The sequence below is a fragment of the Varanus komodoensis genome, unplaced genomic scaffold (genome assembly GCF_004798865.1).
Source record: "Varanus komodoensis strain SLA01 unplaced genomic scaffold, ASM479886v1 scaffold149, whole genome shotgun sequence".
Classification (NCBI taxonomy): Eukaryota; Metazoa; Chordata; class Lepidosauria; order Squamata; family Varanidae; genus Varanus; species Varanus komodoensis.
In genome coordinates, this window is record NW_025335434.1 from 235985 (window position 1) to 261286 (window position 25302).

A 25302-nucleotide genomic window follows, 5' to 3' on the forward strand; every position below is an offset into this window, starting at 1 on the left:
GTTTCTGGGTTCCTTGGGCAGCTGGGGAGAGGGGAACCCTGAGAAACTGCATGCAATGCACTAGAATCAGCACTGTCCAGAAGTAGGAATTCCGCAGAAATGGCGCCACCACCCGGAAGGCTCTTCTGGGGATGAACTTTGACCAGGTAGGTTGGTTGAAGGGCAAGGCGCCAAACTGTGCCAGAAACTTAAACCTGGGCCACTGTCCTGAACAGTGCTTGAAACAAAAGGGCAAGGTAAGGTCCTTCTCCGTGCGCAGAGCTTTCCCCGTCCTTCCCCGAGAAGGCGCTTCCAGGAGCCGCTCCGCCCACCCGGTCCTGCGAGGGTTAAAGGGAGTGAGTGCCGTCGCCTAGAGAGACCATGACAGTGCCGCTCTGGCCTCGCAGCTCTGACTGGGGAGGTCGCTTCAAGCTTTGGGTAGGGAGGGGGCGGGAAGGGATGACGGAGCCCCCCCACCTGCCTGGGACTCCCATGGGGGTGCTGGAGGGGGCTGGCTGCTCAGACCCAGGGGGAGCCTCGCGACGCCCCCTCCGCAGCCCTTCTCCGGGTGGAGACACCCGGGATGTATTGGGGGCGGGGGGGGGGCTTGTGGTGGGGGGGCACAGATGCCCCCCAACTGCCTCGGGTCTGGAAGTGCCTCGCCCGAATCTTCGCCCAGGCTCCGACAGTCGTGCAGAATGAGAAGGGGGTCTCACTGGGGAGGAGGGAGTGGGGACCGTGCTTGCCTTGTAGTGCCTGAGCCCGAAGGGAGCCGCAAGCTGGGCAGGAGACTGTGGTGGGATCTGAGCTGACTTCTCTTCGTGTCCCAAGGCAGAAGCTGGAGGAAATAAAGGAAAATAAATGAAACAAACGTGCCTCTTTCTCTGGACTTGCTGCTGGCTGGGGAGAAGGGGCTTCTGCAGGCGTCTGTGTGAGAGTTTGGCTGGACCCACTGCTGCTGGGGGAAGAGAAATGGGTCCCTGCGGATCTTGCTCATAAATGGATCTGCTCCCCGTGGATCTTGTAGGTGCGGGTGCTGCACTTTGGGGTAGTCACAGACTCCCAGCTCAGCCTACCTCATAGGGTAGTTGTTTTGGGGGATAAGCCTGAGAGCAGCAGGGGGAGAATGATAAATGTTACTCTGAGTTGTTGTTGTTGTTGTTATTATATTATTATTATTATTATTATTATAACATTTCTATGCCGCCCCTTGCCGAAACCTCGGGGCGGCTTACAACCTGATAAAATACATTGAAATACAATAGTACAGAATAAATTACCATTAAATATAAAAATACAAAAAATACATTGATTAACAAATATAAAATTAAAATTATCAGTATAAAATAAAAATATAGGAGGAGAAAGAGAAGGAAGAAGAAGAGTTCTTGAAAAGAAAACAGGTGGAATATCAATTGAATACATAAATAAAATATTTGTAGTCCCTTTTGGTGCCAGCAAAATACCCAAGCAAGGTTTGCATCTTAGCCATCCTCAGGACAAAGCTGTGAGATGTGCTGCTAGGACTGAGTGGGGAAGCCTCATATCCCCCCCACCCGCTTTAATGCAATGCACAGGGGGATCTGGGGCCAGGCTGTGTCTCCGTGGCAGAGCACACCCTTTGCTGGCAAAATTTCCCACAATCGATCCCCTGCATGTAAACAGGGCTGGTAGAATTCCTGTCTAAAAGGATGTGGTGCTCAGAAGATCCAACACTCCCTTCATCTTCCTATTTTCCTTCGAGTCAGCATCGCTGTGGTGAGCAGCAACATGGGATGGGTGGAGGTTGCTGGGACACATGATACTTGAAACTTTGCCTGTGTCAAGATTCTCTTCTGTCAGTGGAAACCCCATCCAGTTCTAAGAGTAGCGGCCGGGGGGACACTTTTAAGAGAGAGGAGCACTAGGACCAAGTAAAGCAGGGGATCACTGTGCCAGAAGGGCTTTTCCTAGGACTTTCCTTGGCAAGGAGAAGGCAGTTTGGACCCTGTCAAATCTGAGCTGTCATCTTGTAAGGGGGGGAGGGGATTGAAGTCTCCAATATTCTGCCAGCAGCCCCTTACCCTGGTTGCCCAATAACATTTCTAAGTGGCTGTAAGTTATGAAATGCCATCTTTTTCTGAAAAAAATAGGGATGTTGAGAAGTCTGGCCCAATAAAACTGATGACACCTAGCTGTTGTTGAGACTTTTTTTTAAGAAGCAGGAGCAAGAAGAAGTAGTTATTAAGGCTAATTTGGATGGTAGGAGAATTTATGAGATGAATTTGCTGTTACATTTTAATGCAATCCATGTTGCATTTCTTGGAGTTTGTAAACTACCCCATCTGACCAGTGAGAAGATGTATGCATTTCAGCAATAATAAAAGTACATGACTATTAATAACTTTCATTTTTAAAGAAGGAATTTACTGACCAACACAGATTTTGGTGCCTTGAAAGTTAGACTTGTTTCTGGGTATATTTGACCCACTGATTCCAAAAATGGCATCGATTTTCCCCTATCAGTTTTTGAGATATAGCATATGAGTGGGAATATGAGATGCTGGATGCTGTGTCATTTTTATCCGTGCTTGTTTTAAACTGCCCAGAGACATTAGCAATGGGATGGTCTGTAAAAGCTTTTAATAAATAAATAAATAAATAAATATGCACACACCTCCTATATGATCATAAATATAATATAATTAATAATTACCCTTTAGAATCTAGTGTTTCCCATGTAAAATTACAGTTGGAAGTAGGTAAACACTATATCTGCTAACTTGTAGGCAAAAACACAAACTAGGAAACAGAAGAACAAGTTGATCAGCAAGAACTTTTCAAAAACCTACTGCAGTCTTCTGAATCAATGCCCCAAATAACCCCAAGAACAGGTCTAAAAAACAAGGCATCAAGAAAAGGTTTATTTAGGGTTAGGGTTAATTTAAAAAGGGATTTGCCAGATTCACAGAGGAAGCGGACTACAGAGGAAGCGGATCTCCCGGACTACCGTTCTCTGTATTCTCCGCGGGGAATACCATTCCGGGCAGCGCCTCTGCCCTGCAAGGGTTAAAGTGCGCGACTCGGCTTCCTAGAGGGGCCAAAAGTTGGGCGCTCGAACAGGCGTGCGCATGGGCCACATTGCTCCGGAAGGGGAGAGCTGGCGGCAGCTCGAGACCAGAAGCTTGCAGGGGTGGGGGGACTCCGTGGACTTGCGTCTAACCCCTAGCGGCCCTCAAAACAGCCCTGTGAGGTGGGCTGGCGGGAGGCCTTGGCGCAACGGCAGGTTGGACACCAGAAGCTCATCTCGGGCCCTCGCTTCACTGCGGAGTCTTGGCGGGGCAAGGGAAAAAGCCCGTTGGCGCCGACAGCATTGCACCTGGCGGCCCAGGGGTCTGGCTCGGTGTGGGGTTGCTTTCCTGTCCAGGTGCTGCAAGCCAGGCTGCCTTGTCGGGCTGCTATACAGAGGACCCTTCTCCCTGCAGGAGAACCACAACTCTGAGGCTGTGCGCTTCTCACAGCTGAGCCTGCACCCTCTCTGCGATGGGGTGCAAAAGATGCTGTTCAACCACCTTGGGAATGAAGGGTTGTCAGGGGACAGCAGTAAGGCGGGGTGGGTTGGGGCAAGTCTGAAAATGTGCCTCTGTCCTCATTTTGATGCTGTAAGGGATCCAGATATTCAGGGGAGAAAGTTGCCCACTTGGAGCGAGTTTGCTGAGCAGCATATTGTGGAGCACTTTGTCAAAAGCTTTGCTGAAGTCCAGATATATTATATCTACAACATTCCCACAGTCCATCAGGGAGGTTACCCACTCAAAAAATGAAATTGGATTTGTCTTTGATGTTCAAACTAGTGGTAGGGAAGCCCTGACCTCTTTAGTCTTGAAGGGGACAATCCAAATACTGGTTGTGGGTTGATCGGGCTCTTTGGCACATTTCACGACATCCAGTGGGATATTTTCCAGCCATAGAAGTATGTATTCAGAATAGATATATAAATCTGAAAATTTTTCTTTCGTGTGTTTTGATGTACAATTTTCCTGTCCTTGCAACTCACGTGAAAATTAACTCAGCCTTCTTCCTGAGGGTTTTACATTGCCTAGCTCCCTGTACATATGAGAGTAGATCAAAATCCATGTATCTGTGAAGTCTGTGTCATAAGGGGGCATATATGAAGGATCTAGCAGGGTACACAAAGTGAGCATGCAAGAAAGCGAAGAGATACTGAAATGAAAGAAGGAACAGATGAGCCTTGCTCTCCAATGAGAGCAAGATGAGCCTTGCTGTTCAACGGTTTCAGCCTTTATCCCATAATGAGGTTTTCATTTTCTCTTTATTCTCGAACAGGTGTGTGATGGGAAAGGAAGAATCAGATGGATCCACATTTCTTATCATTAGACATGTGAGCATGAAGTAAGACAAGAGATAGTTCCAAATCAAAGGGAAGGATGAAAAAAGCCTCTATTTCTCAGGGTGTTGAAAGTCAGAACTCTTGATTCCAGAAATTGACAGGAAGAAGAAAAGGGGGAAGGGATGAAACTGTGATAAAATATTAACAAATATATGGAAGAAAAGGTAAGACAGAAGATTCCCCCAAAAACCAACCATTTGAAAGCACTGATTGTGGATGGAGCTTCAATATGAATGGAAGTCTTGCTAAATATGACAGTAGATACATAGGGCAGAAACCATATGCATGCATGGAAAGTGGAAAGAGCTTCAGTCAGCAATCTAATCTTTATGTACATCACAGATCCCACACTGGGGAAAAGCTGTATAAATGCATGGAATGTGGAAAGAGCTTCAATCAGAACTCTCACCTTTCTGAACATCAAAAGAACCCACACAGGTATGAAGCTTTTCAAATGCATGGAATGTGGAAAGAGGTTCATGTGGTATTCTTATCTTTCTGTACAGGAAAGAATCCACACAGGAAAGAACCCTTACACATGCATGGAATGTGGTAAGAGCTTCCATTCCAGTACATCCCTAAATCGATATCACAGATGCCACATGGGGGAGAAGCCCTTTAAATGCATGGAAAGTGGAAAGTACTTCAATTGGAAATCTAATCTTTCGGTATATCATAGATCCCACACAAGGGAAAAGCCATATCAATGCAAGTAATGTGGAAAGAGTTTCAGTCAAAAAAGTATACTTACTTTATGTGTAAGAACTCATACAGGGGAAAAACCATATTCATGCATGGAATGTGGAAAGAGCTTCACCAGCCAGAATAAGCTTACTATGCATGAAAGATCCCATACTGGAGAGAAGCCATATGAATGTGTTGTCTGTGGAAAGAGCTTCAGTTGGAAGTCTCATCTTTATGTACATCATAGGTCTTACACTGGAGAAAAACCTTAGGAATGCATGGAACGTGGAAAGAGCTTCAGTCAGGAGTCTTGTCTTTCTGTACATCAAATAACCCACACAGGAGAGAAGCCTTACAAATGCATGGGATGTGGAAACAGCTTCGGTGTGTATGGATCTCTTACCAAGCATCAGAGAACTCACATGGGGCAGAAATTATATACAGTAAGTGCCCAGAATGTGGAAGGGAATTGAGTGCAAGAAGACGTCAGTGTATGGAATGTGGAAAGAATTTCTCTGCTGATAAACAATTAATGCAACATCAGTAAATTTATATTGGGAGGAAGCCTCATAGAAGTGTGATCTGTGGAAAGACTTCAGTCAAAGGTGTTTCCCTGCTTTACATGTAAGAACTCACACGGAAAAAACCGTATCTGTGCATAAGACTCATTCGGAAGTATATGCTTGCTTTACATGTAAGAACACATACAGAGGAAAAACCATATCAGTGTGTGGAATGCAGAAGGAGCTTCAGTGAAAGGAGGAGTCTTGCTAGACAGCTTAGAATTCATACAGGGGAAACGTTATAAAAGTGCACAGAATATGGAACAAAATTCAGTGCCAGGAGAAGTCTTACTATGCATGTAAGATTTCGCACTGGGGAGCATCGTATAAATGCATGCATTGTGGAAAGAACTTTGGTCAGAAATAAACCCTTACATAACACATAAGAACCCATACAGGGAAGAAACGGTAGAAATACATGCAATGTGGAAAAAGCTTTGGTGATGGTGAACATCTTAGGAACATCACAGAATTCACCCTGGGGTGAAGCCATAGGCATGCAATGTGGGGAAAGCTTCAGTCAGACTCATCATTTAGCTTTACATTTAGTCATCCATGCAGTGCACGGAACGTGGAAAGGAATTTGCTGATGGTGGAAGTTCCACTACAAGAGCTCCCACGGCGGAGAAGCCTTAGACGGAAAATAACATGACTAGCCCAGCTCTGCCTGAATGAGGCAATGGGTGTCCCATGAGGAGAGCTCCAGGGGGGTGCACCAGGCAAGAAGTGGGTCTTGGGAGACAGGAGACCCACTCCAGGCATCATTTCATCCTGCCTTGGGCAATAGGGTAATGCCCTGTGGGCATTCCCAGGGTGCCAGGCATCTCCTGCCTGCTCCTCATCCCAGTGGCAAGAACTCAAGCTCTAATAAGCTCGAGGTTGTGGAATCTGGCCAGTTGGCCTTGGGATGGCACTTACTTCCTCCCTTGGTTCACGTGAGAGTAAATCACTCAGCCTGCACTGCCAGGTTCAGCAATTGCCAGAAAGTGTGACCAGCTGTTGCACTCTCATCTCTCAGCTCCCACCTCCTCAATTCCCTAAGATGACAAACTGTTTTCCGAACAGCTCTGACCAAACATAGGAATGACAAGTCATGGAGTGGGTGGATGGTGGGCTAACAAAGATTTGTCTCTCAGCTTGTCTGGCAGGTTTAGGTTATGCCTAAATTAGCATTAGCCTCAGTTTGGTCTCTTTCTAGACTCACTGATCTGTGGGACTCTTTTTTCCTGTTTCTTCTCAAACCAGAGGAGTGAATGCCCTCCAATTCATTGGGAGCAGTCTTCAATCAAGGGAAAGGTGACTCTGAAGTTACTCTTTCATCTTAATTTGTAGGGCTTTCTGTGTTTGTAACCCTGGTAATTGTACTCATTAATCAGGTTTCTGCAAATTGAACTAGTCATTGCTTCCACTTCCTGCTTTTATCAGTTTGAAGATTTACTTTTCTTAAACTAGTGTAATTCTTATGTGTGCTTTAAATTTGCGTTAGAAGTTTGTATGGTAAGCATTTTATGACATTTTAATGTAGTTAGTATTTAATACAATTTAATACTTTATTTATTTAATTATTTATTCATCCAACATCAATTCAGCTTAATTTATATGCTGCCCCATTAGACTCTCTGGACGGCTCACAACACAATGAAATCCATAAGACGCACTACAATAAATAATGCACAATAAAATCTACAATTCACAATAGACCCAGTAACAATAAAGCACCCATAAGTAAAGCTATAAAGCTGAGTAAAACAAAAAGATGACAAAAGGATGAATAAATACTCTATAAGGGAATGAACAAACCAATTAAAACATAATATTTAGCATAAAATTAAAATCCTAAGGCAACAGCATTTAATAATACAAAATTTTACATCATCATTAAATATCGACCAATAATTCACCTGTCAAAATAGCAATGGAATAAAAATGTCTTAAGTTGGCACCTAAAAGAGAGAAGGGTGGGCACTAAATGAATCTTCAGTGGGACTGAATTCCAGAGAGGGGGTGCTATGATTGAAAAGCCCCCTTCCTTGCAGTCTCCCCCCCCACTTCATTAGAGGGACCAACACTGAGGAAGCCTTCAGACAAAGCCTACAGTGATCAAGCTGGTACGTATGGAGAAAGGCACTCCCTCGGGTAACCTTTACGGCTTTATACGTTATTTGAGCACTTGGAATTGGGCCCGGATGGCAACTGGCAACCAATGTAGCCTGCGTAAGACTGGCATATTCCTTGTCAGCAGCCATGCTGCCTTATTTTGGAGAAGTTGCAAGGTCCAGACCATTTTCAAAGGCAGCCCCACGAAGAGCACATCGTGGTAATCTAAGCGGGAGGTTACCAGCACATGGAGAACAGTGGCAAGGCTTCACTCATCCAAGTACAACTGCAGATGATAACCAAAGTTGATAAAATGTGCTCCTGGAAACCAAACCCACCTGAGCAACAAGTGACAACTTGGGATCCAGGAGTACTCGAAGGCTGTGAACTGTATCCTTTAGGAGGAGCACTAACCTGTCCAGGAGAGGTTGGAAACTTTCCACTTGAACAGACAGACTCCCCACCAACAGTACCTCCATCTTGTCTGGATTGAGCTTCAGTTTATTGGTCCACATCCAATCCATTACTGAGCTCAGGCACCAGTTTAGAACAGTTACTGCCACCAAATCATGCTGCAAAAGCTGAAATTCATTCAGTAGAATGGAACCAGATGGTGCACTGGATACCTTCGTTGATGGAACTGGAATAACTGGAGTCCAAGTTGGTATGGATCCGAGCAATTTCATCCTCAAAGTGTTGTACAAATTCTTCACAGGGGGCCTTTGAGGGTTCAATCAAACCTCCTTTGGGGCCATGATGTAAAGGGTCGTGAAGCACCTGGAAAATCTTTGCTGGGGATGCAGTTCTGGAAGTGAAAAAGTGCTTCCTTACTGTATCCACTATCACAGAATAGGCTCAGTAATTATCACTAAGCTGTGTTTGGTCAGATTCATTTTGAGTTCACCTGAACTTTAGCTGTCTCCTCTCTTGCTTTATTATTCTTAGCTCTGGCAAATACAGCAAAGTTGGACAGGTGCTGCAAGGGGAAGAAGGCGCACAGGGATGGTGTAAATTGCCTGGGATATCTCCATATTCCACAGGGTAACAGGAGAATCGACAGGAGGACATGCCATGCCAGAATCCAAGGATGTCAAAAGACTGTTCTACAATAGTGAGGAAGTGATAAACATCTCAGTTCCCGCCTTCATCAAGAGTTATGAAGTAAAATTTAAATTACAATTCTTAGTTGTAGGCTAACTTTCTTATACCTTGTTGATTTATTGTAATGATATCGGGTCCTTGTCCTTTTCCTTTCAGAGAACGCAAAGCAATTCACGCAATCCTCCACTTCTTCCTCTCATTCTTATCCTAACTACAACCTTGTGAAGTAGGTTATTCTGAGAGTGACTGACCGGCCCAGAGCTGCCTCTTGAGCTTTGTGGCTGGGATCAGATCAGACCCAGATCTCCTAGTTCCCAGTCCATCACTCTCACCATGACACCATGCAGACTCATTTTAACTAAGGACTGACTGCATTCATTGTAAATCCAGAGACATATTGCTGTTCTGCCATTGTAGTCCTCCTTTCTCTTTTGGTTAGGCACACACGGGCAGCAGGTATGTTCCATACTTTCTATCTAATGCAGCTGTTGTAAGCATGCACAATTCTCTCTGAGCAAACTTAGCTCATCCTCAGCCAAGGCTAAACACATGCTGCAGGAGAAGGTTGCTGGTCGCACAAGAACAGTTCCATTAGTATGCACCAGCAGTTGTGAACTTCAGCTTATCCTCAGCCAAGGCTGAGCACGAGAAGCAGAAGAGAGACAGATTCAGGGTTGTGCTAACTGTCAAATCAACAATGACTGTTGATGGTCTCTGGGAAAAGGGGGATGGGGAATGGGACAAAATGCCATGGCAAGCCAAAAAAGGCTCAGGGTCTCAGTGGAAGCAGAGGAGACAAGCTGAGGGAGGGGAGAAGCAGAGAGAGCCTGATCAGGGGTCACTTAGTTCTTACATAAACAACCTACCCTGGGTGGCACTTTTGTGATGTGCAAACCTGCCAAGTTGTAGAAAATGCAGCATCCGTGTCAATGGACAACAGACTGCTTAAATACTCTCATGTTCCAAAGGACTGAGGCAGAGAGGGGAGAAATGCACCACACTCCCTTCCAGGGGAAACCTCCCTGTAGCTTTGAATCAGTTTGCAACCATCTGGAAAGGAGCAAGCCCTAGCACTTTTCCAGAAAGCCACCTGCAAATCTAACAGAAGCCACATTTCCTGACCCTCAGAGCCGTATGAGAATGGAACTGATGCCCTGGGGGGAGGGGGCGCTCTCCCACATTAGAGGCATTCAAGAGGCAGCTGGGCAGCCATCTGAAAGGGATGGTTTGATTTGCACTGAGTCCTGCACTGAGCTGGGGGTTGGACCTGATGACCTTTCAACCTTTTCCCACTCTACTATCCTAGGATACTATATTTCTGCTCCAAATTCTGGTAGTAATATTCTGCCTCTTGTTAGCAATAAAAATCAGATGCCATTTTTAACTTTCACCATGAGATGCTCCTTTGTATTCAGATCAGGCCTCAGGATGATGATGTAGCACTTGGGGAGGAAGATGCAGCCCAGCAGCCCAGCACTGGAGGCCAGGATGGAGAAGATTTGCACGGCCACCATGTACTTGCCCTTGGTGCTCAGGTAGGTGGGCACAAAGGTCACCCAGACGCTGCAAAAGACCAGCATGCTGAAGGTGATCAGCTTGGCCTCGTTGAAGGCCCCGGGCAGCTTCCTGGCCAGGAAAGCTACCGTGAAACAGATGGCAGCCAGCAAGCCCATATAGCCAAGGGCTGTGTAGAACATGGCCACAGAGCCTTCGTTGCACTGCAGGATGATCTGCCCAGCCTGGGAGTGCATGTCGGAGTCAGGGAAGGGAGGAGAAGTCCTCAGCCAGATGGCACAGAGGAGACCTTGGACAGTGGAACAGGAGATGACAATGGAGTTGGCCAATCTCTTTCCCAGCCATCTCCTTACGCTGTTCCCTGGCTTGGTGGCCAGGAAGGCCATCACCACTGTGATGGTTTTGGCCAAGACAGAAGAGACAGCAACCGAAAAGATGATGCTGAAAGCTGTTTGTCGGAGAAGGCAGGTCAGTTTCCTTGGCTGGCCGATGAAGAGGAAGGATGACAAAAAGGAGAGCAGGATGGACATGAGCAGAATGTAGGAAAGATCTCGGTTGTTGGCCTTGATGATAGGAGTTTCTAGGTGTTTCATGAAAATTCCCAACACGAAGCCTGTGGTTATGGACAAGAATAGTGCCAATGAAGCCAGGGCGATCCCCAAATCTTCTTCATAGGACAGGAAACTTAACACCTTGGCCTCACATTCATCCCGGTCCTTGTTCGGATACTGATCATCTGGACACCTTATGCATTGTTCTGCATCTGAGAAAAATGGAGATTTCATCCTTATTCACATCTGCCTTCCATTTGTGATAGCCTGTATTCTGTTACAGAGATGATATCTTGTGTGCGGAATGCTTCTTTGATTTTCCTGAGCCTCCCTCAGAGTCGAGGGACACTGCTAAGCAGGCTCAGACCTTTCCATAAGCCATTGCTTGCCAGGGTTTCTTTCCTGCCATGGTTCTCGGCATGTCATCTGAAGAAAGCCAGTTTACATGCAAGTGAGATGCAGAGGGCCCAGAATGGGAGAGGGCAGTTTTGAGCAGCATGCCTAGAAGTCACTGCCAAAATAACAGCAAGGATGGTGCCTTCCATTGAGTGGAGGCCCAGAGGGAGTGGTGCTGCCCTCCTGCCCTCCCAGTCTAATGGTCCTTCCTCAGATATCCCAGCTATTCAGGCGTTCACCTTTTCCTTCCCAGGACAAACCAGCAGACTTCCTAACCTCACCCAATGAAGGCATAACCTCCCCAGCCAGCCAGTACAGAGCTGTGCACTCAAGGAAATGTTTCCCTCCCCACCCTGCTGGAGTCACCCACCTTCTTGCCTGGAGATGGTCCCTTCTGCACAAGTTGTACAGCTGTAGCAGCAGAAGGGCTTCCCTTCTTCAATCACCTTGGCGGATCCATGGTGACAGCTTTCAGTACACCTGGAACGAGGTGGGGTCTGCGAAGGAGCATCCAGGACAGAGAGTTGGAACCGTTGTGATCATGGCCTTGTTTCTGAACTACTCCTGCAGAAGGTGGCATCAGCTCTTGACCGTTCTGGAAGGAGCCAACTCAGAAATCACCAGCCAGATTTCAAGCATGTTGGGAAGCTACAAAGTACCACAGGTGTAATCACAGGACCTTTTCCGGTGCTGCTTCTAAATCTCCGATGTGTTGGGGAAGCCTCTTAGTGATATTCACCCTTGCCAGTGTGATGCTGCAGGGCACCCACGTATCTTTTCAAATGGAATGCCAGAACAACATTTTGTCTGCTTTTTTGATCCTGCCATCTGCAGCATCACCCACCACTGTGAGAAGTGATCTTTAGGTAAGAGCCAGAGGGCTTTCAGGACTGGGGCTCTTTGCTGGAAGCTCACCTGAACTCATGTTCTGAGGTTCTCATCCAGGACATGGTATTACTTCCTAGTCATTGACAAGTATTTCCCTCACCTCTGGGTTTTGTTTCTGTTGGTCCCCTGCATGGAAGAGATGTGGAGGGAGTTTGGCATTAACTCTAGCTGAAGGATGCAGTGCTATGGCCAGAAATAAAGAAAGCCAAGATGGAGATTGAGCAGAAAGAGAATTTATGGTAACCTATGGGCCGGACAAGAATCTGAGAGTGCCTAATACAACTTAGTCTGTGATTGCCAGAAAACCCAGAGCCATGTGGGTCTGGAACAAGATCCAAATGAAAATTCATTGCATCCTTCATTCAGCCATTAAACTTAAATGCTAACATTTAGGGCAACAAGGAAAATCCATGTCGGTGTGGCTATGTGAGGCGGAGTCTGTATGAAGTGTACAAAATCACACCATACATTTTTCAAGTTGCATTCATAGAAACGTAGAAACAGAGCAAGTCAGAAGGGGCCTCCCGGGCCATCTAGTCTGACCTCATTTATTTCCATGTTGGTTTGTTACATTCATAGCCCACCTTTTTCCCCCTGTGTCACCCTGTTTTGAGATTCATCTCTACCTGCTGCCATCCCAACATTGTTACTAGTACCTATTGACCAACAGATCAAACCTCCAAAGTTTGTATTTCTTCTTTTGCTGTGCTTCAGGGCTGCAATGTCATAGCTAAAAAAGACATGGTTAGAAAGGAGTGGCATGGAATGAGGATCCTAAATCTGTCTTCACTCAGAGAAAAACATTGGGCTTCTTCAAGGCCCATCTCTCTACTGCTCCCACTTATGGACTGATACTCCCACCATTCCTACAGTTGTCACTGAAAGTGGGAGATTTCCAAGCTATTTTCGGGGTTCAGCACCAGCCATCAGTTCAAGCAATGACTTAAGGGAGCAGGATCAGAGAATGCACATCTGGAGCCCGGTTCAAGGTGGGCATGTTTCTCGCCCTGCCCTGGGTCAGACATTGACACAAACAGCAGCCAAGGTTGCCTATGCATCTGATCATCTGCCCATTATGCTGTCCCTTGTTTACAACATGTTATTGGAAAGTGAACTAGGTGCACCAGAATCACAACTATTTTCAAATCTGTACAGTCCCTAAAGAAAATGGGAATGTAAAGGGATTATGGTGAAGCAATGGCTTTCCCCACCTGGTTGAACCATGTGGGCCACCAAATGATATCCTGGTCTATCCTGAAGGTTAGTTCATGGGCTGCCTGTATCTCTGTGCTCCCGACTTTCACTTTTGCAAAGGAGTTGTTGGGAAAGGCTAGCAAGGACACAATGTCAAAGTTGACATCCAGGTTCCCATTCTTGTCCAAAGACATCCCCTCCATGGAGGTATTGTAAAACTGGGCTCTCCTCAGGAAAGGGTGGAGCTAGAAAGAGAAGAAAATACAGCATTCAGAATAGGGAAGCCAGATTGTCCAGCTCAGGCCTGCTACCTCTGATTTCCTATTTTCTAGAAAACCAGGTATGTCAACTTGTGTCTTATCTTGGACTTTTTGGCTGTTGCATTTGGTGACAGACTAAAGTAATCTTCATAAGAGGATCCTACCTTTAAAAGCAGCAAGGAAATAATTTTTAAAACATGATCCATCTCTTTATTTAGGGATGCTCTATCCTACCATTTACTACATGGAAAGCTTGGGAAAGCTTTTCTAGGAAAGCTCAGAGGGCTGATCTGACATGCAGTGGGAGAGCATACTAAGCTGATGAGAAGTAACATACCTCTCCCAAAACTAGGAGAAATAGAAACTCCAAGGGAGCTCTGAAGTGCCCTTTGGTTCAGGCAGAACCACCAAGAACACTTCATTCCACAATTCCAGTGGCCAGGCATGTTGGAAAGGGGGAGGGCAAGCTCCTGAATACTTATCCACAGCCTTTCAAAAGACGCCAGAAATCTTATATAGTCCTTAGTCCAACTGGGCAATCTTGTTGCCAACTTCTGCCTGCCCAACCAAGGAAATAATTTAAATAGAATTAATGGCACTCACAGGATGACATCCTCCACCCAAGCAATATTTGATGCAGGTGCCTGCTGAAGGTTTTAGCAGGATGCCACAGCAAGGAGGAGGGTGGCATTCATGTAGCAGGAAGAAATGAGAAGATGGAACCAATCAGAGCTTCTGGTCCCACCGGAGCCCTTGCAGAGGTGACCTTCCCCAAAGGGCAGTGGTGCCCCTTTACAAAGCCACTTTCCCCCAGAAAACCAGTGTGGCACACCAGCATGGGTGTTGGATTGGACTGTGCAGATCTGGACCCCACTTAACCATGAAGCTCACTGGGTAAGCTTACTCGAGGTTCATTCTCTTGTTGCCTAACCTGTCCAATGAAATTGTTCTGAGGGGTGCAAGAAGCCATGTTCTGAGCTTCTTGGAGGAAGGCAGGATATGGAAATGATAACAAAATACATTCATATAAAACTTTGTTGTAAGACTACATTTGAAATGTTCTCCCTGCCTGAATATAGAACGGGAGCACTGGCGGAAATTTTCAGCTGGACGTCCTAGGAGGAGAAGGGAGTACCTGCCATGGCTGCATCCTTTGGATGTCAAAGTCCTTTCTAGCCTTCCTCATCATCCGCTTGGACCTGGAGGAGTGTGCAGTGTCTAAGGCATGTGCCACAGTGTGGACAAGGCTGTAAATGATATAACTGTCCAGTAAGACGCTCTTTCCGAGATCAGCCTGGGATTTGGTTTCCTCTTTCTCTCTGCATCTTACTCGCCTTTTCACAGACAATGCGAGTTTTGAACGAAAACAACGGAATGCTCTCTTCCCTGCTTCTCTTTCAATGGCCTCATATTGCATCCATTCTTTCCTCTGTATTAAGAAGGCAAAGCAAGCATGGATGTTCTGAATATCAAAAAAACGGGAAAACACACTCAGGTTGAGGTCCTGGAAAGCTACGATGACCCAAACTTTCCCTGCAATGGATTGCTTGTTCTTTCCATTACGTTCATGAAGCAGTGCCAGACCAAACATTGTTTGAGAGTCCCCAGAGGAAACGGCCACAGTAACTTTTCTGTCCTGAAGAAATGAAATCATACGAGGGAATTCTCTGTATGAAGACAGGATTGGGATCTTTCCTGAGGAGGCAACACAGATGTCATTCCTGATCAGCACCGCTGTGAGAGCCTTTATGAACTCTTCTCCGTTCTCATTGTCTGGAGCAATGAGACTGATCCACGTCCACCCAAAATGCAGGAGCAGTTTGGCAATGCCCAGGTTCTTGCTTTCTGCAATTTGGACCATCCGGTAGACAAGTGGAAACTCAGTTTCTTCTTTAAGAACAGGAGATGCAAGGCTGTAACTGAGCTAACGAAGAGGAGAATGGAATCAGATTTGGTGTTCAGAACAAATTGCAGATGCTTTTGTGACTAAAGGCATTGCTAACTTCCAAGGTATCTGCTTTTAAAAGTGGAGATAAGGATTTGTGTTTCAAGTTAAAAGACACCCTGCTTCTCCAGCCTCATTTCAGTGCAAGGTGGCTACGAATGGAAATGTGGAGATGAGCGTGTTGTATAATTACAAAACAAAACACCCCGAATAAACAAAGAAGCAAAATCATGGGAAATACTAGAGCTCCTAGAACTGCCAATCAAAAGACATTGGGTGAGCATTCTGTATTTTCTTCGTTAATGGGCTTTTCTGAGCAAAGGAAAAAGGCAAAGAAACCTGAGGAACTATAGCCAGCTTAGAGAAGAAATGAGACACAAAATGCCCTCATCTAGTACCTAACAGCAAGGGCAGAAGATGCAAATCAAAATGCCCTGTCACTGTCTGAAGGAAGAGGTGAGGGTGTTCAAGGATAGGCTAGACATGCACATGGTAGGCATGTCATGAACAGAGCTGGTTGGAGCCGGTGGTCAGACTAGATGGCCCGGGAGGCCCCTTCTGACTTGCTCAACTCTATGTTCCTAAGTGATGCTACTTCTCAAGGCAGCTGCACCTGCTGAAAAACTCTTCCTCTGCATTCCTACTAACAGTGGAGGCATCCCAGACGCCTATCTTTCAGAACAACATATTCTGGGAGAATATAACATCTAACCACTCATCTCTTCCATGTGATGAACCCTTCACTCTTTCAATTAAACATGCATACACCATTTAACTAATGTTTTGCCTGCACTGTATCAACACATTTTGCCTAATTTCAAGGTTTACTATCGTGGCATTGGAATGACTCCAAAAGAGCCCTCATATATCATTTGCCAAAAAGGTTTGGGAATATCTGGCACCAACTGAAGATCTGTTTATTCACCCTTCTGCCTGAATTGGTTACTGCTATATTAAATATGCTATCTACAGTTGGTCAGGCATGCCTGAGCTAAATCATGTTTTAAAAAGCAATCACTTCACTTAAATGCTTGGAAACAGAAATGGAAAGAGGATTAAGAAAAGGATCTATGTGCAGACAGGGGAGCAAAACTTCTAAAACCAATTCCAGTTCTCTTAGACTTAAAGGGTGATGATGTGTCTCAAGATACCCTTCCACATTCCCAGCTCCCTCCTCACTTATTACTTTTCTGGATGGATTGCAAAGAATTTCTCATTCATACCTGTGGTACTTTGTAGCTTCCCAACATGCTTGAAATCTGGCTGGAGATTTCCGAGTTGGAACCTTCTAGGACAGCCAACAGCTGATGCATCCTTCCGCAGGAGTAGTTCGGGATGTTTTTCTGCCCCGTGGAGAGCAGGTCTACCATTGCATCATAAGTCATTCTGGCATCAAAGTAGTTCTCATAGATGCTGTAGCCCACAGTGACATTGGGCAGGAGCCTAGAATTCTCGTTCACTGCCTGGATGGCAATTGAGAAGGGGAAGATATGCCAATACTTCATGTCTATTAATCTGCAACAGAAATTAGCAATAAGACTGACAATTCCCATTGTGTGAGAATAATGTGACAAAATTCCTGCTGCTTTAACTCTACTTAAAAGCAGTATTTGGTTCCCTGTATGCTTTAATAGAGCTTTCAATTTCAAATTGTGTTTAAATATATTTCTATATATTGCTGAAATTTAGGGTAAAAGCAGTGTGTTTTACAATAGTGAGGAAACCATCAACATCTCAGTTTCTGCCTTCATCAAGAACTACAATGTTCAATATATATTACAATTCTCAGTTATAAGCTCTCTTTCTTGTACCTTCTTGATTCATTGTAATGATATCAAGTCCTTTTCCCTTCAGATAATTCAGGACAACTCATGTAATCCTCCACTTCTTCCTCTCAGTCTTATCCTAACAACAACTTTGCTGTTATTCTGAGAATGAGTGACTGACCCAGAGTTGCCCCATGAGCTTTGTGGCTGAGGAGGACTCTGACATGGATCTCCTAGATCCCAGTCCAACATGGTCACCATGACACCACGCTGGCTCATTTTGATTGAGGACTAGCTGCATTTACTGTAAATCCAAAAGGGCAGAGCACCTCCTCCTAGTCCGCCCCACCCCTGTGAACATAGGCTTTCACTTCATCCAAATGCTCAAGCACTAGTTGTTTGATGCAGATGTAAGCTAGTTCAGGTTTGTGTGTATTCAAGATGAGTTGGGGCATTGCTGTTCAGACACTGTAGCCCTCCTTTTTCCTCCTCTTTTTCCTAAGCACACACAGGTTGCAAACATGACCAAACCATTCAAAATCACTCCTCAACAAGCCAGAATCGCATGCCTCAGTAATTTTTACCAACATTTGACAGAAGTTTTTCCAAGCCACAGCCTAGTGAAAAATGGACTTGCATGTCGATTTTCAGCCATTCTCATTTGCTATCTCTGTGGCAATCAGTACCAACAGCATTTTTTTTGCACAATCAGGAAAATCACAGCTTCCAGTTAATTAACCAGTGTCATTTTCATAAGCAATACTGTGTTTTATCATGTCAAAAGTGTTTTTGTGTGGTCTTAACTATTACATCTTAATACCGTAAAAATCAATCAGGGAGCAAAATGATGACCGCAATTCTGCAACAAGGGAAATGTTAGACTGTGGATGAGACAGTGCTTAAGTGTTTTAGTGACCCCCAAACCTTCTGCCAAAATAACATGGTGGGCTGTTAGGGGAAAGTGCTCAGGGATTGGTAAATGGGGTTTGTCCCTGGTGAGCAGGGACAATTGGGACACATGACACTGGAATCATAGGTGGAACTACTTACGAGTAAATGCTAGTAGACGGCGGTTTGGAAAACCGGATGGGTGGAAATAAGACATTTGTGGCAGATACAATTCCGCCAATGATGTAGTCTCCTGATTTGTAATAATTGAATGGGTCTGTTCTATCACTTGGTAAATTCAATGGGCATTTTCTCGTCAGGATCCCACAGGCTGCACAGGGAAGCAACAGGAGCAGCAATATGCTTTGAAGATGCCTGCAACAGTCACCTCCATTGCAACGGCTTTCCATGATACAGAGAAAGAAGCTGCAGCCAAATGAAAATGAGCCAAAACCCTCTGGCAGGACCAGGGCGGCAGGGATGGCAGACAATCCTACTTTCAGTTTCATCAGGGATGCTACTCGAGCTCACAGTGAAAGCTTTCCCTGACCTTTCTGAAATGTCTGCACAGGCACCCAGTTGTACAGGAGGTATTTATGCACTAGATTTCTATTTTTCAATCCTTTTGCATCATGTTGCTGATCAAACCACACTGCTTCCTCTGTGTCTCGAGGGTGAGGTGGGGGAATCCCTTGAGTATGAACTGCCAGCACAGTGCAGTTTTTATTGTTATGAACAGAAGAGTCACTTCTGCACCATCCTGACCCTCTCTGCAATTCTGCAGGCAGGTGCAAAGTCCAAGAAAAATGTGTGTGATACTCAGCATTGGTTCCATATTCTACTATCAATCAGTGAAGGGGGACATGAGAAGTTTGGCTTTCCATTAAGACCCTCAGCCCCAGCTCAGCCTCAGACTGGCAATATTTTCTGGCAAGCATCTGGGTGGATCTATTCCCAGAAAGAATGGCAATGAGGCTGCAGCGCAAGACTCTTTCAGCATGATAGATTAGCTGGTCCCAAAATTTTTAAGAACAAAACATGCAATGTTTCTTCTAAGAAGCCTTCTTGTGCCATGGGTACACCAGTCTAATATGATTTGCTGCAACAGGTAGTAAATATTGAGGGTTCTGGATCAAAGAAGGTTCCAAACTTTTTGCAAATGGGATTTTCAAATGTTCAGTCTCCTCACAATCCCTCTTGGTTTCAACTACTAGACAAGGCTTGGGCTAATCAGAAAACTTAGCTCATTCCAAATCCTAACTCATTTAGTGTAAGCTGAAATGAATTGGTCCTGATACCAACACCTTTAAGATTTTCTGTTTCCATCCCTACTTTGGGAGAAATTATCATTCCCACCCTTTGTCTTCTATTCTTTAACCAGTTACTGATCCATAAGGAGACATTGCCCCCACCCATTTAATTTCATAGCTGCTAAGTTTGCTCGGAAGCCTTTGGTGAGGGACTTTGTCAAAAGCCTCTTGAAGTCCAAATAAACCATGTGTGCTGAATCGCATCTGTCCATGTGCTTACTGACCCTCACGGAATACTCTAAAATTTACTATGAAGAAACCCTCCAGCTGTGAAGAACCAGTAAACAATCATGTTTTGCAAAGAGACTGTTTGGTGTTGGGAGCTTTGGGGCAAGAAGGGGAGCACTGTGCTCACGGAAGAGGCAGAGAGCCATTGGATTCTTTCAGCTCCAGCCTGTTTGCTCATAGCCTAAATCCAGCTTGACACCAAACTCACCAAGCATTTGTGCAGGCATCCACCAGGAATCAAGTCTGTGCCAACACTACACAATTAGACTCCCTCTTCCACACAAATGACTCCTGGGCTTGGTCTGCATGGCACATGTTGCACTGGAAGGCTGCTGGTCACACAAGAAGAGTTCCACTAGCATGCACAAGAAGGCTGAGCACGAGAAGCAGAAGAGAGGAAGATTCCACAGGATGACCATACTTGAACACTTTAAAACGGTTGTCTTAACGGCCAAGTCAACCACCACTGTTGATGTTCTCTGGGTAAAGGGGGATGGGGAACAGGGGACAAAATGCTGTGGCAAGCCAAAAAAGGCTCAGGGTCTCAGTGGAAGAAGAGGAGACAAGCTGAGGGAGGGCAGAAGCAGAGCAAGCCTGATCATGAGTCACTTAGTTCTTTCACAAACAACCTACTTGTGATGTGCAAACCTGTCAAATGTATTATAGAAAATGTAGCATGCATTTCAATAGTTAATCAGCAGTTTAAACAGTGTACCAAAGAACTGAGGCAGAGAGGGGAGAAATGCACCACACTCCCTTCCAAGGGAAACCTCCCTGTAGCTTTGAATCAGTTTGCAACCATCTGGAAAGGAGCAAGCCCTAGCACTTTTCCAGAAAGCCACCTGCAAATCTAACAGAAGCCTCATTTCCTGACCCTCAGAGCCGTATGAGAATGGAACCGATGACCTCGGGGGAGGAGGGACTCTCTCACACTAGAGGCATTCAAGAGGCAGCTGGGCAGCAGTCTGAGAGGGATGGTTTGACTTGCGCTGAGTACTGCACTGAGCTGGGAGTTGGACCTGATGGCCTTCTGGTCTTTGCCCACTCTACTGTCCTAGGATAATATGATATTTCTGCTCCAGAGTCTGGTAGTAATTTTCTGCTTATTGTTAGCAATAAAGATCAGATGCTGCCTTTAGTTTTCACCATGAGATGTTCCTTTGTATTCAGATCAGGCCTCAGGATGATGATGTAGCACTTGGGGAGGAAGATGCAGCCCAGCAGCCCAGCACTGGAGGCCAGGATGGAGAAGATTTGCACGGCCACCATGTACTTGCCCTTGGTGCTCAGGTAGGTGGGCACAAAGGTCACCCAGACGCTGCAAAAGACCAGCATGCTGAAGGTAATCAGCTTGGCCTCGTTGAAGGCCCCGGGCAGCTTCCTGGCCAGGAAAGCTACCGTGAAACAGATGGCAGCCAGCAAGCCCATATAGCCAAGGGCTGTGTAGAACATGGCCACAGAGCCTTCGTTGCACTGCAGGATGATCTGCCCAGCCTGGGAGTGCATGTCGGAGTCAGGGAAGGGAGGAGAAGTCCCCAGCCAGATGGCACAGAGGAGACCTTGGACAGTGGAACAGGAGATGACAATGGAGTTGGCCAATCTCTTTCCCAGCCATCTCCTTACGCTGTTCCCTGGCTTGGTGGCCAGGAAGGCCATCACCACTGTGATGGTTTTGGCCAAGACAGAAGAGACAGCAACCGAAAAGATGATGCTGAAAGCTGTTTGTCGGAGAAGGCAGGTCAGTTTCCTTGGCTGGCCGATGAAGAGGAAGGATGACAAAAAGGAGAGCAGGATGGACATGAGCAGAATGTAGGAAAGATCTCGGTTGTTGGCCTTGATGATAGGAGTTTCTAGGTGTTTCATGAAAATTCCCAACACGAAGCCTGTGGTTATGGACAAGAATAGTGCCAATGAAGCCAGGGCGATCCCCAAATCTTCTTCATAGGACAGGAAACTTAACACCTTGGCCTCACATTCATCCCGGTCCTTGTTCGGATACTGATCATCTGGACACCTTATGCAATGTTCTGCATCTGAGAAAAATGGAGATTTCATCCTTATTCACATCTGCCTTCCATTTGTGATAGCCTGTATTCTGTTACATTTCAGAGATTATACCTTGTGTGCAGAAGGCTTTGATTTTCCTGAGCCTCCCTCAGGGTTGAGGGACACTGCTAAGCAGGCTCAGACCTTTCCATAAGCCATTGCTTGCCAGGGCAGTTTCCTTGCTTCAAAAGCCCACCCTGCTTGGTTTAAGCAACATCTAAGGCAGGGTTGCTTTCCAGCCATGGTTCTCGGCATGTCATCTGAAGAAAGCCAGTTTACGTGCAAGTGAGAGGTAGAGGGCCCAGAATGGGAGAGGGCAGTTTTGAGCAGCATGCCTAGAAGTCACTGCCAAAATAACAGCAAGGATGGTGCCTTACATTGAGCAGAGGCCCAGAGGGAGTGGTGCTGCCCTCCTGTCCTCCTGGTCTAATAGTCCGTTCTCACATATCCCAGCTATTCAGGCGTTCACCTTTTCCTTCCCAGGACAAACCAGCAGACTTCCTAACCTCACCCAATGAAGGCATAACCTCCCCAGCCAGCCAGTACAGAGCTGTGCACTCAAGGAAATGTTTCCCTCCCCACCCTGCTGGAGTCACCCACCTTCTTGCCTGGAGATGGTCCCTTCTGCACAAGTTGTACAGCTGTAGCAGCAGAAGGGCTTCCCTTCTTCAATCACCTTGGCGGATCCATGGTGACAGCTTTCAGTACACCTGGAACGAGGTGGGGTCTGCGAAGGAGCATCCAGGACAGAGAGTTGGAACCGTTGTGATCATGGCCTTGTTTCTGAACTACTCCTGCAGAAGGTGGCATCAGCTCTTGACCGTTCTGGAAGGAGCCAACTCAGAAATCACCAGCCAGATTTCAAGCATGTTGGGAAGCTACAAAGTACCACAGGTGTAATCACAGGACCTTTTCCGGTGCTGCTTCTAAATCTCCGATGTGTTGGGGAAGCCTCTTAGTGATATTCACCCTTGCCAGTGTGATGCTGCAGGGCACCCACGTATCTTTTCAAATGGAATGCCAGAACAACATTTTGTCTGCTTTTTTGATCCTGCCATCTGCAGCATCACCCACCACTGTGAGAAGTGATCTTTAGGTAAGAGCCAGAGGGCTTTCAGGACTGGGGCTCTTTGCTGGAAGCTCACCTGAACTCATGTTCTGAGGTTCTCATCCAGGACATGGTATTACTTCCTAGTCATTGACAAGTATTTCCCTCACCTCTGGGTTTTGTTTCTGTTGGTCCCCTGCATGGAAGAGATGTGGAGGGAGTTTGGCATTAACTCTAGCTGAAGGATGCAGTGCTATGGCCAGAAATAAAGAAAGCCAAGATGGAGATTGAGCAGAAAGAGAATTTATGGTAACCTATGGGCCGGACAAGAATCTGAGAGTGCCTAATACAACTTAGTCTGTGATTGCCAGAAAACCCAGAGCCATGTGGGTCTGGAACAAGATCCAAATGAAAATTCATTGCATCCTTCATTCAGCCATTAAACTTAAATGCTAACATTTAGGGCAACAAGGAAAATCCATGTCGGTGTGGCTATGTGAGGCGGAGTCTGTATGAAGTGTACAAAATCACACCATACATTTTTCAAGTTGCATTCATAGAAACGTAGAAACAGAGCAAGTCAGAAGGGGCCTCCCGGGCCATCTAGTCTGACCTCATTTATTTCCATGTTGGTTTGTTACATTCATAGCCCACCTTTTTCCCCCTGTGTCACCCTGTTTTGAGATTCATCTCTACCTGCTGCCATCCCAACATTGTTACTAGTACCTATTGACCAACAGATCAAACCTCCAAAGTTTGTATTTCTTCTTTTGCTGTGCTTCAGGGCTGCAATGTCATAGCTAAAAAAGACATGGTTAGAAAGGAGTGGCATGGAATGAGGATCCTAAATCTGTCTTCACTCAGAGAAAAACATTGGGCTTCTTCAAGGCCCATCTCTCTACTGCTCCCACTTATGGACTGATACTCCCACCATTCCTACAGTTGTCACTGAAAGTGGGAGATTTCCAAGCTATTTTCGGGGTTCAGCACCAGCCATCAGTTCAAGCAATGACTTAAGGGAGCAGGATCAGAGAATGCACATCTGGAGCCCGGTTCAAGGTGGGCATGTTTCTCGCCCTGCCCTGGGTCAGACATTGACACAAACAGCAGCCAAGGTTGCCTATGCATCTGATCATCTGCCCATTATGCTGTCCCTTGTTTACAACATGTTATTGGAAAGTGAACTAGGTGCACCAGAATCACAACTATTTTCAAATCTGTACAGTCCCTAAAGAAAATGGGAATGTAAAGGGATTATGGTGAAGCAATGGCTTTCCCCACCTGGTTGAACCTTTTGGGCCACCAAATGATATCCTGGTCTATCCTGAAGGTTAGTTCATGGGCTGCCTGTATCTCTGTGCTCCCGACTTTCACTTTTGCAAAGGAGTTGTTGGGAAAGGCTAGCAAGGACACAATGTCAAAGTTGACATCCAGGTTCCCATTCTTGTCCAAAGACATCCCCTCCATGGAGGTATTGTAAAAGTGGGCTCTCCTCAGGAAAGGGTGGAGCTAGAATGAGAAGAAAATACAGCATTCAAAATTGGGAAGCCAGATTGTCTAGCTCAGGCCTGATTCCTCTGATTTCCTATTTTCTAGAAAATCAGGTATGTCATCCTGTGTCCCATCTTGAACTTTTTGGCTGTTAAATTTGGCGAAAGACTAAAGTAATCTTCATAAGAGGATCCTACCTTTAAAAGCAGCAAGGAAATAATTTTAAAGCATGATTCATCTCTTTATCTAGGGATGGTCTATCCTAAAATTGTACTACATGGACCTTTCTAGGAAAGCTCAGAAGGCTGATCAGACATGCAGTGGGGGAGGGTTGGGTTTGTTGGAGGCAAAGTACCTCTCCCAAAACTGGTAGAGATAAATCTAAGCCTTTACTCTGAGTGAACCCAAAAGTGACCTCCAGGCAGAACCATCAAGAACCTCTCATTCCATGATGCTAGCGGCCAGGCAGGCTGGAAAGGAGGAAAGCTCCCAAATACTTATCCATAGCTTTTCAAAGGAGGCCAAAAGCCTCATCTAGGCCTCAGTCCAACTGGGAAATCCCATTGCCAACTTCTGCCTGCCCAAACAAGGAACCATCAAATTAAATAGAATTAATGGCACTCACAGGATGACATCTTCTACCCAAGCAATATTTAATACAGATGCCTGCTGAAGGTTTTAGCAGGATGCCACAGCAAGGAGGAGGGGTGGCATCCATGTAGCAGGAAGAAATGAGCAGATGGAACCAATCAGATCTTTCAACAGAGCTCTTGCAGAGGTGACCTTCCCCAAAGGGCAGTGGTGCCCCTTTACAAAGCCGCTTTTCCACAGAAAGACAGTGTGGCACACCAACAAAGGTGTTGAATTGGACTGTGGAGATCCTGCCCCACTAAACAATGAAGTTCACTGAGTAACCTTGGAAGGGTCATTGCCTAACCAGTCTGATGAGATTGATCTGAGTA

The 25302-nt window shown here is 45.8% G+C and overlaps 1 pseudogene; it reads right to left on the reverse strand.

The window, feature by feature from the left end:
- LOC123020261 overlaps positions 1-25302 on the reverse strand; it is a 187052-nt pseudogene that overhangs the window by 132349 nt on the left and 29401 nt on the right.